Consider the following 18,411-nt stretch of genomic DNA (forward strand, 5'->3'; position numbering starts at 1 on the left):
TGGATGAGGCTTGACAGCAACAGAATTGTGTAATAGTTTTGTGCTGAGCTCCTAATAAATATAACTGGCTGACCTGCCAGTAACGAGGTCACCTCTTAAAATTAAATAAACACACATACACAATTTTGCTGCTGTTTATAAACAAGTCTTGAAGTATTTAAATCCCATTTTTACACTAACCTTGAAGGAGCTGAGGAACAGAAAGCCACCTTTACATCTCGTTTTACTGCTCAGTGAGCAGCCAGTAAATAGGAGAAGGGACAGTCCAAATTGCAGCTGGGCAAGGGACTGCGTTAAAGCTCCCCTCGGAGTATTTGAGATGACAGCAAACCCAAACAGTGCAACAACTGCTGCTGTGCATGGGATGGCAGGAGCCCACTTCAGCAGCCAAAAGCGTTTCAACAGCTTCTGCTTGCCCAGCGAGACCCGTGCGTGTGTCTGCAGCAGGAACAGAGCCGGGTAATAACCGGGAGCAGTGACACGGGGCTGGAGAGGATCATGGACACACACAGGGCTGGGAAAATCCACTCCACAGGGATCTTTTCCCAATTCCCGAGCAGCAGCTTTTGCAGCACCAATTCTATTAATACAACATGACAGACAACTGCTTCCAGACCCCTTCCTTCCAGTATCCTACTGAACTTATTTTGCATGTTTGGAAAACACAGCGCCTTTTTTTTTTTTTTTTTTGTTAAGGCACGTGAACTTAGAAACACACACTGGTAATCACATTTCAAGAATCAGTCAGCCCAAGTAGGCAGGTGAAGCATCCTGTATTCCAACCACGCTCCCTCTCATACACCCTTCTGTGTATCAGGAGCACAGCAAGCCAAAAATCCACCTGTCTCTCAGCGCTGATGTGCAGGGGATCAAAATGCTCCTGCTCACAGGCAGTGAGAAAGGAACCATGTGAAAATCCCTCCCGAGGAGAGGAGCAGCATTTGTGGAGATTTCTAGCCACGGCAGCAGCAAGCAGCGACCCAGCTCCTGCTCACCAGGAGGAAGGGGAGGTTGGGAAGGCAGCTGCACACCAAGTGCCTTGATGTCCCCTGGAGGCACAGATCCTGCCTCCCAGCACAAAGCTTTGTTTCTTTGTCTCCTGGACTACAAAAAAGCATCTGTGTGTTTCTCAAAGTCAGACGCCACCAAAAATACAGCGTTTGCTGTAACACAAATACAGGGAGTGCTTCTGTCTTACGAAATCAGATCAAAGCCCTAAAAGCTGCTAACTATGCAATGGAAGACTTTAAAAATCCATGGAAACACTGCAGTTCATGCTTGAAATGCCCACATGCAGGCGTAAGGAGAAGAAATGGCTGTTTTAACATACAATACAGCCAGGGAGCAATTCCATCCCATCAATTTAACTTCAGAAAAAAGTATAAAAACATACTCAGTCTTCCCAGAGAGTTGAACTAATCTCAACAAAAATATTCTTACCCAAGTTACATGACATTAACCAAGAATGACCTGAAGTCTGGCTGAGCACAAAGCCTGGAGCAGAAATACTGTAAAGATACTTTCCCTGCCATGCCTTCCTCTGCTTGCCTACCTGATGTATTTTGTACAGCCCCAATCCCTATGCCTCTGAACATATCAAATCTTTGATACATTTAATCCTGAACAATTCTAGGGAGAGGAAAAGTATTCCCTAGGAAGCAAACATCTTTCTATGGGATTTTTATGAGATTGGAATTTATGTCCAATGTCTGATCCTGGGCTTCCATGTCCAGCCACTGTTATTCTCAAGGCAGATGGACTGACCAGCCTCTATAATGTATACACTTTTTCAACAATCTCCCATAGAAACATTCTCACTTCTGTAAGTACTTGCACAAGAGAGACCATGGACAGCAAACCCACAGACGGCACTAGCAATAGGAAAGGGAAATAAATGGCAATACAAGGAAAGAATGAGATCACAATTACACAGAACCTTTTTTTTTTTTTGAGTCCCCCAGGAAGATTCAAGTTTAGATACTATCATCTCTCATTCTCACTACCAAGTGGCAACGGGTAAATATATTTTCTCCAAAGTGAAGGATAACAGATCCAAAAATGAATAAAGCTGGTCTTGTCTGCATGCAGGCTTAATGAAAACTATTACACTGCCACACCATTTTTCTTTCAAATAACAGGTCTGCAGAAACACGATTTCTTCTTGTTAGTGTATATACTCCTCAACATCGAGAAATGTATGAAATTTGTAACACGACTGCAGGCCTGCTACTCAGAAGCATTTGGTTATGAATTCATACCCCACTGATTGCCATATTAGCTGTACTGTACTCTCACAAAAAAGGGTGAATGCTCAGAATTTTGAGCACTGAATTTCTGTTAATTCAATGAATACCCCTTTTATCTTAAAAACTCTCAAACACCACACCCTCCACAGCCCATTGAAATCTTGGTGCAGTTGTTTCCATCAGCAAATTCCTTCTGCTGCTTCCTGGCACAGACCTCACTGTACCAGTGAAGCTGAAGAGAGAAAACCTTCCCATTAAGAGTCTTCCACTTCAGGGATGTATTTTGTTTGGTTACTTTGTATTTTCAACCATCTCTCCTAAATATTATCACGTGTTTGAAGATTGACACAAACATCCCAGTCTCAAAAATTGAAAAGAAAAACTCAGATTAATTTTTTTTGCCTGTGAAAAGCTGTATGATAACCGTAGCAAACATCATAGTCTTACTGTGCTAAGCATTTACAGTTAAGAAGCCAAAAAAAAAATTTATACATGCAGCTAAAAACACGAGTTTCAAATTCCTCTTCAGAGCAATGTACCTTATGCCAGGCAAAACAGACTCTAGAGATGAAAGAACTAAAAACAGCTACAGGTGAAGAAAGGAAAGGATTTGTTCCAGAATACAGTAAACAGTATGAACTTCTCTATTTTCCTCATCATGTGCTCTTACTGCATGTACTCCAAAAGGGTAACACTTCTTTGGACACAATCTGGCAGCACAAAGCAAGCAGCTGGACCTCTCAGTGGGATCCCACACAGACACTGTAGTTCATTCCCATGCTACACTTCCCAGGAACAGCACCGTAAATAGTAAATATTTTCTGTGATTTGGAATCCAATAGTTCATCACATGCTGTGATTCAGTAGGTCAGGCAAGAGATATTTCTAGATGATCCTAAAACAACACCTTGTTATCTTGCTATTCCCACTGCTCCTTCCGAATGTTTTCTCTAGCAGTAGAAAATGTATAGTGGACCTCCCAGAATCTGGTAAGGAACAGGTCTAAAAACAAGCAGTAACAGGGTTAGAAGCTATCAAGGACTTGACAGTCTTAAAAAAAACCAACAAAACAAAACCAAAAAACAACAGGCAAAGCCAAGCCCAAGCTAGTAATGTACATGTTTTGCATTTGAGAAAGTTCCATTTCAGAGCTGGAAATTAAGCTTACAACAAGCCATGAGAAAGAACATGAAAAAAATCCCAACAAATCAATTTACCCAGTATACTTTATTCCTACATCCAAAAACCTGCAACTGTGAAAAAGCCAGTTTCAAAGACCTGTACCTTCCTTTACTTCCTCTGTAAGTCAGTATGCTTTAGCCAATTCCATATTTATATTAAGAGGTAAAAGGAAAACAAATAGAAAAAAACCCCTGTAAGTTAGAACAGAAATGTCATAGAAAACAGAAAAAAAAAAAATAAAAGAGGCATAAAACCCCTCTGGCTAGTAAAGGTTGGAATAACAAAATAATTATTTTTTTAGGTTACAGAAAAAAGATCCCTTAACACTCATCCTGACTCACCAGGAGATACTAATAGTAACAGCAGAGACAACAGGAATTATGTACACCTGAAGAAGTATATGAAGCTATAACTAGCAACCCAGGTGAATGCTAAACAGGAGCTCCTAAAATTATACATGTTTAAATGTAATGATCTAGATTACTTGCAGAGAACAGACTCCAAAAAAAAAAAGGGCTAATAGCTCTCTTTTGTGATCAACAAATTCCAGGAGCCTGGAAGAAAAATGTTTATATTACAGGTCCAGCAGTCTAATGCCAAGCAAGGCAAAATTACACAATTTCAATACTGGACTTTAATAATAAAGAATTAGTGAGGGGTAATAAAATCAATGTCAATCAAATTAAGTTTATGGAAAATAGATTCTGTCAAACTAAACTGACAACCTTCTTGATGAGATTACAAGTTTGACCTATAAATTTTAAGAATGCCATTAAATCAACATTGATATACTTGGTCTTCTCTAAAGGACTTGATTTGGTACTGCTTATTAATTGACTAAAACAAAATTAACATGGCACACATTAAATGGATTAAAGAAGCCAGCAGATCTCTTACTGGGAATTGTGAACAGGAAATCACGAGAAAGATGCTTTCCTACAGGTCTCTCTCAGGAAACAGATCTTGGCCCTAAATTGTTTATTTCCACCAGTAAGTGGAAAAAACCCAAACTCCTTGCTTGAGAAAATTGACTGCAGAAAGACAGGAGAAGTACAAAGAGGACAGAGGGAAGGTACAAGTCAATTTAAGTTCCTCAGTAAACCACAAATACACACATTTACACAGCACAAAGATTACATCCTGACAAACCAAGTTAACTGTGGCATGCTTTAGGAATGCTGAAATGAAAGACTGACACAGGCTACATCAAAAGCCTGCAACACTGATACAAGAGTTAAAACTATTCCTGCCATAAAAGCCACGCAGTCAGAAAGTGAAAGGAAAATTGCTGCTTCTGATCTGCCCGTGCTTTGCTGAGGAAGAGCCCAGCCTTGTGCAGGAGCTCCAAGCAAGACACTGATACCTTGGTGATGGGGCCATGGGAAGTGACTACAGCACAGGAACTCCTTCAGTTGAGATGAGGGGGTCAGTCTGCCTACCTGATCAAAAAAGTTGTGATAGAAAGTTGAATGAAGCTGAAACTGAACGCTACTACATTAGTATTACCCTGAAGTACAAATTTATTTTTTCAAAGTAATTTCTGCCCATGGAATTTATGTATCCCAAGTCCCATTGCATGGCAAGTGAAATCAGACTAGAAACAATATAGCAAATGCTGTTTTCCTGTGGAAGCCATTTTGCTCTGTGTTTTTGACACTGAAGGTAATGGGAAATTTAAGTACCTACCAACCATTTTGTCAGTTCCACCACTAGAAATTCTGAAGTCTTGATTTTTTATTTTTTTTTTCCTGAAAGCTATGCTCTAGCTCAAGCAGAAATTAATCCAGGGAACATTTTGGCAAGATGTGTTAAGTGCTCTATAATCTCTTCTACTCTGAAGCTCTACAGATACAAATGTTTCTGCTGGTTCTACAAAGAACAATCATTGCCACAAGCAAAGCAGAGGCAAACTACTTTCTCAGAAAGTCTGAAGCCTTCTTATTGCCAGGAACAAGTCTAGTACCAACTCAGAGATGAGTACAACTTTCAATTACCCACCTGTCACCAGGTAAGCTAAAAAAATACTTCGTAACATCCTTTTTATTTGGAAGCAAGTTCTTGCAGAATACAACATCACATTAAAAGATGACGATACCCACTATAATCAGTCATGAGAACAAGCACAGAATGGGACAGCAGCAACCCAAACTGCCTTAAATTGTGGTTTTGTTGTGCCCTGCCCAAATGTAAAACCTAATTAAAGCTGCCCTCCCGAGAGCCGCACGGCGAGCGCCGGCACTTCCCGGCCACCATGGCTCCCTTTGGAAGTGGGGCACATCTGACAGCTCAGCCTTCAGTCACTCTGGCTTTGGGACCCAACAGATAAATCATGCTCACCACCAATTCTCCCCATCTCTCCCCAGATCTGTTTTTGCCTGTTCAAACCTCGGTGAAATGTAGGGGAGAAGCTGGTCACGGGCACAGCTTCTCTCTATCGCAAAAGCTCAGCGCGACTCGCTGCCCACCTGTGGCTCTTCCAGCAAACCTGCACATACTCTTCCACTTCTCCCAGGGTTTTCCAAAACGGAGATGCTTGTAATAAAATAGCAACTACGGATGGCTGGCAGGGAGATAGCTTTCTGTCTTTTAAGCAAGAGTAACCAAAGAATTCTGACATTGAAGGCAATCCCTGTTCCAGCTGGCAGGTCCATTTCAGAACACCACCCTGTGAGCCTTCAAACCAATTCAGAAGTGTTTTAAACACATTCCTGGGATGAAAAGGAATGACTCAAGCTCATATGAAAAGCTGTATGAAGTAGAGGCTTTTGGAGAAGGTTACATAAATACCCTTGAGATGATATATTCATAATGTGCAAAGAGGGTCAAGTGAAACAACTTTCATTTTTTTCCTTGTTGTTGTTTCCACAACAGTTACCAAAAAATAGAGCTGTTCACCTAAAAAAGGAGGTAAGCTATACAGAGAAAATTCAGATCAAGGGAAAATGAGATCTGATCATGAGACCAGTTCAAAACCTGCTCCTTGTCTGACACTTTTTTATACCAGTAATGTCAGTCTCATTCATCCTCCACCCCTTTACCAAGGAGAATCACCTGCTGTCACCCCAGCAACACACACTACAGTCTCAGGAGAATCAAACCAGGAGGGAGGCATCTTCTGCGCACAGTGCTCCTAGGACCAAACAATTAAGCTAAGGCTGTTACTGTCACAATTCACTGCAACCCATCTCTGAAGGGTAACTTGTTCTGTGCTTAGTGCAGCTCTCTCACAGCACCCATTTAGTCTACAGCTTATTTACAATACAGACTCCTTATGTTTGTACAAACTAGGATTTAATATGTTGTCCATGAACAGCAAGAAAGCATTCTTCCCCTACTTACTCTCACTTTTACAAGAATTTAAGGAAAAATGAACCATCTTTCTCAAAGCAAAAGACAGATATGCATGAATGATAAATCACTTGTTTTTTGCCTTTTGCATGAAGGTGCCCGAGTACAAGCTTTGTTTTGGAACCTTCCATCAAGTTACTTGTCTTAGGGTGGCACTACTATCCTTCGATTATCCTTAGTTCCTTTGAGAAGATCCCACTTCTACATTAGGAAAGGTCTGCTGTTTTTAAATGCAATCCAACCTAGAGTCCATGTGTGATGCTACAATGCACCTACAATTAAGAAGCATGACTTGTCCTCAGTTAAAAACAGCTATCAGCATTATCTGAGTTCAGCAGAACCTTCTTAGAATACTACTGGAGAGAAAAGTCAGGTTGTAGACTTACAGTGAAATGCACTTTTAACAAGATTCCCTCCTAAGAAACATGCCTATTGTTTCACAAAAAAATAAAGTAAAGCTAACCCCAAACCTCTGGGAAAAATCCTCTATGTTCCACAGCTAGAGCACCTGCAAAGGCTACACAATGACAGAGATCCTCAGATGGGACAAGATCCCTCAAGCAAACTCTCCTGCCAAGACATCAGAGCCCTGATACCCAAACAGCAATGGCCTTCCTCATCAGGTATCTGCACAGAGAAAATTCCTATCACTGCCTTAATGCCAGAGAGACTCAGATAAAAGCTCATTCATGCAGAAGTGAGGCCTTTTTTGGGGAGCTCGAGGGGAGACACGAGTTTCACAATGAGGTCCCATGGGAGCCCTATGCACACAGGATTTAATAAACTCCAGCCCAAGTGGAAGGGGCTTCTTCTCACCAGGCCTTCCCCAACAGAGACGTGATACATGATTAAAAAATCCCCCAAAGGAAGCCCTTGCAAACAGTGTGCTACATCCCACGTAAAACTCTCCCTTGGGGAGAGGATAAGAGAGGGAAGATGAACCAGACATACAGACACCACTCACTCAATTTTAATATCTGAATGGGAAGTGCCAGAAACCATGACAACAAGCCTAGAAAAATAAAAGAGGAATAAAAAGAAGCATTGCCCAAAATGTGAAACAAATGCTATAAATGTAGCTAAAGCAAATTATTAGTGCTGGTGAGGTAACTGCAAGCCCTGGACTTTCACATGTCACTGGAAGGGAACCACGAGGACCTGGACACAGTGACCACAAAAATCAAAGCAAGACTCCTCAAACACATCTGCAAGCTCCCCCAACAGAAAGAAATATCATTCACCCAGCACCTTGAGTTAGAAAGTTTGCTTTTGCCCGGCAGTGCCAGAGATTACACGAGTTTTGTCCTCTTCTGTAGTGCAGAGAAAATTCTTCATGCAAGATGGTACAATTTAATGTCTCCTGATTTTCAGAGATGCTGAAGCAGTAGCAGTTCTTGTGTAAATTAAATACCAATTGACAGTAACTGTCGTTTCTCAAAATTAGATACAGTAATTATTTTCACTTTAGAATGGCCCCATATATACAACTCAGAACACAGAACAAGATGGAGCATGCTTTGACAGCCTCCTGCCACCCAGCACCACCAGACCCTTCAAAAATTCCTACCCCCAAGAAACCTCAAGAGGACTTGCAAAACCATGCAACTACTCCATTTTATACTTAACCACACCAGCAAGGTAAGACACACCTGCTCTTGCAAATGGCACCTACAGTCTCCTAAAGGCTTCTATCATTTTAGATGTTCTGCACCTGACCTGAAACAAGGCTTTGCTCTTACCTGCAGACTACAGAGTTCAACCAAGTCAGCCGTGCCACTGCTGTGCTTGAGGACACGGACTAATCTGTGTGCAAAGCTTAAGAGGCAGTTTCAGACAGATGCTGCTGACTTGGCTGGAGTCTTCTGTGGTTCCCATTACCATAACATGGAAGCATTTTACCTCAAACATACCTTTCCTCACAAACACCACTGAAGAAAGCACTTTTTGTCCTGTTATGGAGAAGAAAAACTGAAAGGCATCACAATTTCCAGGGTGAACTCGGACAGAGTAACACAGCCACTAAAACAGAGAACTAAGACTGCAGCTCCCCCACTCTAAGACTGGAATCTTATCACTGGCCTATTCAGAGCTGTGCTGGGCTAGAGATATCTTTTAAACAACACACATTTCATGCTCTAGAATATATTATCCTCCTTTTTCCTTTTTGTTTGCTTGCTTTTATCAAGTTTCTTTAAATGCAAAGCTGGATTTTCAGCATGGGTGTGTTCATACTATTGCAAGCAACTGATTAAGTAGATTTTGAAAAGCTACTGCTCCTGACATACACAAGACAAGTGAGTTCAATTTCTGAACAAATATTTAGATTTTGCTCCCCTCAGTTGACATCTCCTGCTTCCCTTCTTTTCATCTTCTCCTCCCCCCTCCTTCAAGGAGCACACAGCCTCTGAATTAGCAGCTGTTCCGAGAAGAGCAAGGCTGCACTCCTCCCCGCTTTGTCCCAGAACAGAACAGGGACTGTACTATAAAAATCCAGTGTTCTGGGGACAGGCATGAATGGACAAGAAACAGCCATGACTTGTCTATCCTGAACAGTAAATTCAATGCTGAAGAGACGACTTAAACACAAGAATGCAGACATTAGAAACGATCAGGCTAAGTGAAAACAAGATTCAGTGAGAAAAAGAAAAAACAAATAGAACCATAAAAATAAAACCCTGAAAGACATAGCAGCAGATAAAAATGTTTATCAGCAGTGTAGAAAAAGAATTTGAAAAAAGAATTAAAGAAGTCACTGCATTATATTGATCATGCAATACGATATGGGAAGCAGTTCTCATCCCAAATAGGGGATGTCACACTGGGGACAAAGGACACAGCGACACTGGACAAGCAGTACAGAAAGAATGGTAAAGACCACACAACTCCAACAAGGAATGTATGTACCAGAGAAAAGGAAGGCAAAACACCGAAGGCAAATTTCTGCAGTCACCATGTTTTTAAAATAAGATCTAAGGCTCAAGAGTGACTTAAGATACAAGCGTGGAAGTGTCCAGTGCTAAAACCCTAAAATACAGTATCCTTTGATGAAATTTGACCAAAGGGAAATACAAAAGCCTATAGATATTTCAAGTGTGTAAAGACTATGACTGGAGATGAAATATTAGAAATGTGCTACTTTTAATACTGTTACTCCGAAAAAGATGAAATTACAAGAGGGTAGAAAGAATCACTGTCTGGAGCCAAAGGAAAAGGCACTCCAAGAGCATGAGCCAGCAGGTCACAGAAGACGCACATGCTTCATTACAGCAGATGTATCTTCCCTCCTGCATATCATCCCAAATGCTGGCACTTCTCAAATTTAGATGAGAGCAGAACACAACTGAAAATTTAATACTGAACGATGGACCAGAAGCTTAAGGCAAACCAAAAGAAACAAAGTTATTATTCACTGGTCAGGCTTCAACCAAAGGCATGGTAAATTCAGATCTCAGTGAGCCCATACTGTGATATCACATACACAGTTTTGGTGCAAATGTACCAAAACCGTATGAAAAAGGGCAACGCCAGACACTCAAAGTTTGAGAAGCTCCACTAGAAAATAATGGCAGTGAGTGGTAGAAGAAAGGCAGGAGAGAACCAGGACACAGCCTGCACACAGACCAAGGTTCCTACTTTCACCAAGTGTCAGAACTGCAGAGTGGAAATAATCCTGGCAAAACAAAATCTTGGTTCAAAGGCTAGAGATTTTTATTAAAAGGTCAAGAACATACTGTCAATAAGAACGAAGCAAGCAGAGAACGTGGGAAAGACACAGCTAGGATCTGAAAAAGTCAGTGCATCACAAAACTTGGAATCGTTTCATGTAAAAATGGTGGCAGTAATGCTTCCAGTCTAAAGGAAATGGCAGAGGAACACAAAACTGGAGAGAAACAAGAGTGTATGTTGCAAAACAAGAATATTAAGGAGGACATAATATTATACTGCAGCATCAATATCTGAAACCTGTTTGACTGCAAATTCTAAAAGCCCTGGTAATTTTGTCATTAAATGATTTAATTCAGCAACATTTAAGGTTTGTACCTCAGCCTCTGTATAACAGCAAATAACAAAAGCCACAACAACACTAACAAATTTCACAGTAATTCAGAACAATGACTCTCAATACCTGTTCTGTCTCATCAACAGCCTACTAATTAAACTCTGAGCTCTACTAACCACTTTTTCCAATGCACAGAGGAAAGTAATTTATTACAGACCGGAATACAAAATTTAATATTAACAACACAACTCGTGACTGCAGCATTTTTAATCTGATCAGCAGAAACATAAATAAAAGCTGCAACCTGACAGCTAAGGAGGTTAATCTGTAATAGTTAGATTTACGTAGATTACTTTACACAGCATCTGGAAAGATGCTGAGAAAGGTAAAGCTACTTTATCATATTCCAAAACATGCTACCTATAAAAACTTTGCTGTGCACCGATATATAGACTGCAGGCAGCCTCACCACAAATTTGTTTCAGCTTTAAGACAGACCTTCCAAGAATATTAAAGCAAGAACAGAAATTTAAGTGTGGTTTCAAATATTTAAATATTCCTTTTAGGTACCTGCAGGTAACAAAAGTAACGAAAACTACTTCAAGGAGAAAATATTATGACTTTTTGTGCACATGCTACTTAGTTCTATCACTTAATCTCGGTAATTTTTTTGAGAAAAATATTAACATGAATATGCTCCTCAGTAACTCTTCTCCAGCATAAAAATTCTCTTCTTTCCAAGGTGGCAGATTTCATCTGCATCAGCTAACACCTTCCCTTATGACATTATCTATATGAATGGCACTGGATGTACCACTGGCTGATGCCATTGTTGGCTGATCACCACTAAAAACAGGGTAATTTCTGTGATACACAACTCTTATAAAAGGTTTTTCACAATATTAAACAGGTAGGTGGTAAATAAACTTGTTTCTTTTGCTTCCAGTTTGGCAAAATACCTAACCTGGAGCAAGTGAGTACCACAATACCACCAACAACCAAACTGAAGGTACCAGAGCAGCTATTCCAATGCAGCAGAAAGCATAAGGGAAAAATATGTTACCAGTCAAACTCCCAAGCTGTTCATGTTTGGGGCTGGATTTTTTGGGTTTTCTTTTTTTTTTTTTGTTAAGACAAAGTGTCTTCCAGATCAGAAAAAATGTTTAAAGAAACAGAACTGGGCAAAGACATGCACTGGAAAATAGAAATGACACAGATACAGCAAGTAGGAGAACAGAGGAGTCTAAAAAAGGAACTGCTAGAGAATACTTCTTTTTACATGTCCTATCTTCTCATGCCCTACCTACCATCCTCACTCAGCCAGGAGAGTCAATACACCCCCTCCATCCAGCCAACAGCTTCTCAGGGAAGGAGGAGGTAGCCTCATTTTTTGGGTCCTAGAATTCTGCAGCAAGAGGAAGGAAGCCTGTTGATACCAAACCTAAGGTGCTTCCAAATGTGTGTGAGCACAATTATCTGAATAGGGCAGCAGGGAGATTAGAGCTTGCACTGCAGGAACAGCAGCCCCTCTAGTACAGCAACAATTAATCACACTGGCAATGCTGCCATTTGTTTGCTTGCAGGTGAGTATGACACAGCTTTTTGTCCATCTGCTTTTGCAACACCCCTTGAAAACCATCTAACTGGAAAAAAAGGCAGTTCAGGCTCTTGTGAATAAAAGTAGTAAGTGTTCAGTCTTTTTCCCCCCTCAAGCTGATATGTTCCACTGATTAAACAGATGCTGAGAGAGTCATAAGAACAGCAGTACTGTGTCAGAGCAGAGATTTGCCTGGTCCAATAAGACTCTCCAGCAGCACCTGCAAGTCAGTAACTTGCACTGAAATTCCTAGCAGGGACACACAGCAACATCTGCAAAGTCAATGACTGATCCTGCTCAGGAGCAACAGAGAACAGCAGCTACATCCAACAATGTGCAGCAGTGAGTCAGCCAGTGAGCAAAGCCAAAGAAATGGACTGGCCATAATGTTTTCTTTCCCTCTTTTCATAGAATCAGAATTTCACAGGAATGAGAATAGAGAGTGACCACAAGATTGTGGCATCACAGAAATAGGAAACGTGGTACCTGAGCAAAACCTGTCTTAATAGATGTGGAGAGATGCAGGAGAGCCCAAACAAAACTCAGGCTGTATCACAAATGGTTTGAAAAGTCAGAGGCTGCAGCACCCTATCAATGACTGGCCCAGGAATGAAGCACAGGACATGAAGAGAATGCTGATGAAATCCAGAAATTTGCTGGCAAAGATTGTGCATCAGAGCAACTTCCAATAGCCCAGATTCCCGAGATGGTTATCTGTGCTGACTCTGGCACAGGACTGCCAGTGAGCTGCACACAAAGGCTGGACTCCCAGTTCAGGCAGCAAGAGAAACTGTGCTTTAAGCAAGAGAAAATAAGTGGTGAGCAGCGTTAAGGGTGTAGAAAACACCCTTTCCATATATCCTTGCATGTAACAGCAAAATTAGAAGTTAAGAAATTTTAACTGTAAGTCAATTTAAAATGATGGCCTAAGTTTCCCAGCAGTGAGATTGAATCTTTGAAGTTTTCTGGAAGCAAAGGACAAAAAAAAAGAATTTCAGGCCAGGCAAAAACTCCGTGCTGTAAATATTCCAAAAAGAACTTTGTCCTCTACAAATTGGATCTCACTTGACTAATTGGTAGAAAAGAGGTTGGCTTGATCATGTAAGTGGGTCTTTCCTCAAGCCACAGAGTAACTCAAAAAACAAATCTGAAGGATGTACTCTGAGGGGATGGAACCTGAATGATGACTTTGGTCAGTTTAGAGACTGCACATAAACTGAGGTGGCAGAAAACAGAGGAGAGGCAGGAATGCTGAGGACATTGATGCTCCTAGGAACAGTGGATCCCAATAGTGCTCTGAAGGGCTCACATTGACCATTCCCAGAAGCCAAGATGAAGATCACCTTGGCAGAACTCTGTTGACTGTAGAGAAAACAATCTGCTTGCTAGGGGCAGGTCAAATGATGATGGATCAGCTCTGCAAGAGAGAAGGGGCAAGGACTCCCTGGCTCACTGATTCAGAGAAGCAGCAGCTGCAGGCACGTCAAGTAACCCCAGTCATGAGTTTACTGAACACCATCTGAAAGTCAAGAACAAACTCCAGATGCAGTGTTGGTGAAAATTAGCCTTGTTAAAAGGGAGAGCAGGAGGCAGATCATTTTCCAAAGCATTTCAACTGGTTTTACACAGGCCACTTCTGTTTCTGGACAAGTTGTGTAGCAAGAGCACAGGGGAAACACGCAGAGGTGACAGCCACAGTACAGCTGTGCTGCTCATAGGTGTGGCTCAAGGACAGGACTCCCTGAGCAACAGGGAGTGGAGAAATGCTAGGAAAAATCAGCCTTGGAGCCCTGACAGGTACCTGGTGTGCTGTTTGCTGCTGCCCCAAAGGACCCTGCCTCAGCTGGGAGTGCCTCACTAGTGGCTGCCAGTCTCCCAGAGCTTTCCTGGCACTCACATTCCTTTTTCCCTGGGCTAAAAGGAAAGAAAAAGTTATAGAGAAGTAGCTGTGTACAAGTGCTGAAGTACAGGGTCTGGGCTTCTTGAGGAGAGGGCAGAATGATCCAAAAAGGGGAGAGAACACAAAGTGAAGGGTGGAGTGCCATCAGTGGAGAGTTGCATTTCCCTGGTAGACAGCAATCCTCAACGCAGGTGATCCCAGGGATGGAAAAAAGCCTCGGAGTAGAAGGTCAGCAGACACACTGGAAAGCCTCATCAGTAACCTTGTATCGGGAAGTCCTGATTTCAGAGGTGTAGGCGTGTTTGCACTGCTGAGGAAAATCACACTGGTAATCCTTCAACACCGAGCTTGACGGGAAGGTGATGGTATTTACTCAAAACCAAGCAGCAAAAACTGAAGAATACTCTAAATATGCATTAGAGACATTTAATACACTTCAGCAGCAGCTCAGGATTGAAACTGAAGTTAATTAGAGAGTTCTTTTGCAGCACAAGGGCCATGCCTGCTTGCTTTCTGCCTATTTGCCCAAACATATTTCAATTGCTTTTTTCCAATAATCAAGAAATCAAATTTCTTTTGTTCGCCAGCACAGAGTCTGCACCAGGCGACTGCAAAGAAGTGATAAAGATGGATGCTAATTTGACCATTTTCTTCAGCATTCAGCACAGACATCAAACCACACAAAAAAATATTTTAGAGATCCAGCACTGAGACACTCGCTACCATTTTTGTGTCTCCTCCCCCACAGTGCTAAGTTCAGATACTTAATGCAAATGTTCATTAAAATAATCAATATTTGGGGATTGTCTAGAATCTGCAGCCCTTAAAATAGGACCTGCAACATGGAAATTACGTTTATCTCTGCTCCAGAACAGAATATACTTCAGGAAATAAGCTATAAAAATAACTAGGCTATGAAATTAAGATCAATTTATCAAAGGTCTTTAATAACATTCAGAGTCATATTTAGTCCTTTAAAAATAATTCTAGACTTCAAATTTAAGAGACTCAAACTCATCTGGTTTTCTGTATCTTTTAATATTTTATTCTCTGCATAAAACAAAAAAATAAAGAATAGTCTGTATTCCATCTGATTAGCAGAAAATTTTTTCTTTTCAGTTCCAGACTACATTATCTTAGACTTCTGCTTCTTTGGGCACTTGACTTTCAGCTGCACTAATACTGTTCTGACCACTCCTTCCTCACTGCATTTGTCTATGCATTCAACACAAAAAAGTAACTTCCATACAAATCTCCTTTACCTAATAAACACAGTGAGGCCAACGTACAGTCACTTCCTGAAAAACCTAAGGCAATTCACTTAATTTGGTATTATTTTTTCAGACAAAAGAACCCTAGCTGAGTACTCCACTGTATAAATATTTTTCCTATTTCAGCAAATACCAAGTCTTTTGCTTTCAAGGAAGTAAAATGCAAGAACTCCACTGCTTCTTACAGATATTCCCTATACAGTCAATTTGAGGGGCACTACTAAATATGGCCTTTAAATGCAATCAAGTCAAATGCCAGAAATACATATTCAATTTATGGTGAACACTACAGTATGAAAGCTTTTTTTTCCCCCTGTTCTGAAGGATTATATTAATTCTCCTCTTTTTTTCTACCAGAGCAATGAAATTGCTGCTAACACTCAGTCCAGGGCAAGAAGATCTATGCCAAATAAATGATCAGAGATCAGTGACTAGTTACCATCGCTTTACAGAGAATTACTAAAAACCCCTTCCAAGTCAACAAGGGAATAAACTACCTCTACAAGGTATTTTTCTCCTAAACCCTGTTATTAGGTGGGCTTATGCCATGAGGCATGAGTGTTTACATACTTTCTAAAGAGTTTATAAGTCTTATCTAACATAATCCCTGCATTCTATAATCCTATCTGTTTAATGTATTTTACATGGGGAAAACTGCTGGAACCAGTAGTACCTCAAAATGGAAGGCACTTCCAAAGCACAATCAGCAAATTGGACATCAAATGCAGAAGTAGTTTATGCTCAGATTAACCTTTCAGTCATCTCACATCAGGTACCCTAACGCTGGGTTTCACTGTAAGCTCTATTTATCTGCATATGGATCTTCTTTTTCTTCCCACAGGACACTTTTGGCACACCATTTCACAAAATTCCTAAAGAAAAGATAGGCAAAACACTGCCAGCCTGTGTATGTGAATTTTTCAGTGAATACAAGTTCTATCTGCAGCTTCTAAGCATAAATAGCTGTGAACTACTTCCCTTAAAAATAAATCTTCTCCCCTTGACAAAGCAGCATAATTTTACTAATATCTCTGCAAATTCCAGCCTAAGTGTTTCACCTGCAAACTTCACCATGCAATGGTTACCTATTGTCATGAACTGTATTACCAAAGGCCTGTTCCCTATAATTAAATTTAGCTATTTTTGCTTTGTGTCTTTACATTATGATGAGATTCCAGAGTCCTCCTTTGATTCCCACCCAGATGGACCCACTGGGACCTCCTGGTTACTTACTCTATCATGCCTCAAAACCTCCAATTAAAATACATAAAACTTGGCTGCTGTCTGCTGCAAACAGTGGGCCAATACTAGGTGATGTCTGCTCACCAGGGGAGTGTTCTCCTGCTCCTGCACATCTGCCATGAAACCCCAGAGCTTCCCTCCTGGAAAACAATCATTCCTGCCTGCCTTGTCTCCTGCCTTCCTGGGCATCACCAGTGTGCAATTAATGGCTTCTGCTCCTGAGGATACAAACCTTCTCCATCCCTTGCTTTCAAGCCCATCACCAAATTTCAGCACACTGCAAGCATGTAGCTCTGAACAGCATGCTCTACATAGAAACACACTAGGTCCCCATCACTTGCTGAACACACTTGGTTAAATAAAATCTGGGTCTTTGCTTTTCACAGCAGCACCTTTTCGGTATAGGCTTCTCATTTTACAGGAACATTGGAAAAAATAATTTTTTCTAGAGGCCACATGGTACCAACTTAACTCAGTGTGGACAAACTTCTGGATTGAAGGAGAATACCCTACCCAGGTCAACAATTTACTGGTTTCCACAGAGGAATAGGAACCACACACTTCTCACATGAAAAACACCTTCCTGTACTCTCATAATGCTACATGATTTCTGATCCTGCCATTTTAGTACGTTTTGGTTCTTGAATCCTATGCTTGAACATCCAAGGAGTAAGGAGTGGACAATCCATAACTTCTAGAGACAACTACAGGTAAAGCAGGCAGTGTTTCTTTTTCTCCTTTTCACTCATTGACATTTAAAAATTATACTTAAAATGTCATTATTATTTCTAAGTGCAGTTTAAATCTAAACCTGCATCAGTGCTATTATAAATACCTGAAATTAAAGTCAGAGACTTCAGTCTTTATACATATTCAAAGGAATTGCAAATTCAAAAAGAACAATTAAAAACCCAAAACCAAGAGAGTTACATTCTGGGCAGAGGAACAACAAAGTTCCCGATTATACATGCAAAGAATATCAATTTGTACCACACAGCAGAATTATGCAAACCCTGCCATAAGTTAAGGGATGCACAGAAATCTTGTATCAATAAATATTCTGCTTCACAGTGTTCCTGGATCATTTGAAGATGCGAAAGACTTGCAAGCCAAAGATTTTTGGATACAAATCATCCGAAGATTCAAAGATATAAGTTCCTGGGTAAGTTACAGAGAAAGAAAAAAGAATCTTAATAGCTACCAAATGAATTAAAAAAATTAATAACAAACATCGCCTTCTCCCACATACAAACTATGTCAGCAAGGACAACTCAGTGGGCCAGCAGCACTTACAGTGTCTGACAGACACTACACTGACTGGATCTTTTGTTTGCAAACACAGGACAAAACAAGTTCAGCATTTCTTCTCTGAAAATTCTCATCAATTCAAGCCCTCTCACTCAAGTGATGAAGACATTTGTCACTGTTTTTCTTCAGACAAAATAAGAAATAAAGAATCTGCAACACTCTCTAGCTTAGCATCTCTGCTTAGTGCTGAGCCTCACTCACGTCCATCTGAAGCCATAGGTTTCCTCCCTGAAGTCACCTTCTCTCATCTAATGCTGCTCTAAAGTGTTTATGCCACTTAGCTGGTTTTTTTTTAACCCAAGTTCCTTCTCATTTTT

General features: G+C 40.8%; 1 protein-coding gene across 6 annotated transcripts in view; it reads right to left on the minus strand.

Moving 5' to 3' along the window:
• The window catches only part of ELAVL4 (ELAV like RNA binding protein 4), a 64,791-nt gene that overhangs the window by 20,206 nt on the left and 26,174 nt on the right, over positions 1-18,411 (minus strand). The window lies entirely within an intron of this gene.

Source organism: Sturnus vulgaris, chromosome 9, assembly GCF_052056855.1.
Source record: "Sturnus vulgaris isolate bStuVul1 chromosome 9, bStuVul1.hap1, whole genome shotgun sequence".
Lineage (NCBI taxonomy): Eukaryota > Metazoa > Chordata > Aves > Passeriformes > Sturnidae > Sturnus > Sturnus vulgaris.